The 400-nt window shown below is 27.0% G+C and overlaps 1 protein-coding gene across 1 annotated transcript in view; it reads left to right on the top strand.

Moving 5' to 3' along the window:
- The window catches only part of APLF (aprataxin and PNKP like factor), a 39008-nt gene that overhangs the window by 1255 nt on the left and 37353 nt on the right, over nt 1–400 (top strand). The gene's annotated exons all lie outside the window — the stretch shown is intronic.

The following is a 400-nucleotide window of genomic DNA, read 5'->3' as shown; positions in this document are numbered from 1 at the left end:
GGGAAAGCAGGTTCTGAGAATATACTATGTGATCATTCCTTTTCATTTGCAGAATCTATTGTATAGGAGAATGAAATATGTGTATGAGGGTCCATTTATTTTAGACTTGATGCTGGTGTGTTAAAATTATTAATATGGAATGAATTTCATTAATTTTTAATATTTAAAAACCTACATGTATGTTCATCTTAATATGTATAACTTCCTGTTGTCTTATTAGTTCTTTTTTTATATAGATAGTACTTTTTTTTTATCCTATGTTGAATTATCCCCAATTTGAGAAATATCCCTTTAATTCTAGTATTGGGAAAATTTTTGAATACCAATGAATTCACACCACCTCAACCTTAAATAAATACTTTTAAAGAAAGTTTGTATTTCATTCTACATTGTCTTAGTG

This window comes from Myotis davidii, unplaced genomic scaffold, assembly GCF_000327345.1.
Source record: "Myotis davidii unplaced genomic scaffold, ASM32734v1 scaffold247, whole genome shotgun sequence".
Classification (NCBI taxonomy): Eukaryota; Metazoa; Chordata; class Mammalia; order Chiroptera; family Vespertilionidae; genus Myotis; species Myotis davidii.
The sequence above is the reverse complement of the archived record's forward strand: the minus strand, read 5'-3'. Positions and strand labels throughout refer to the sequence as shown.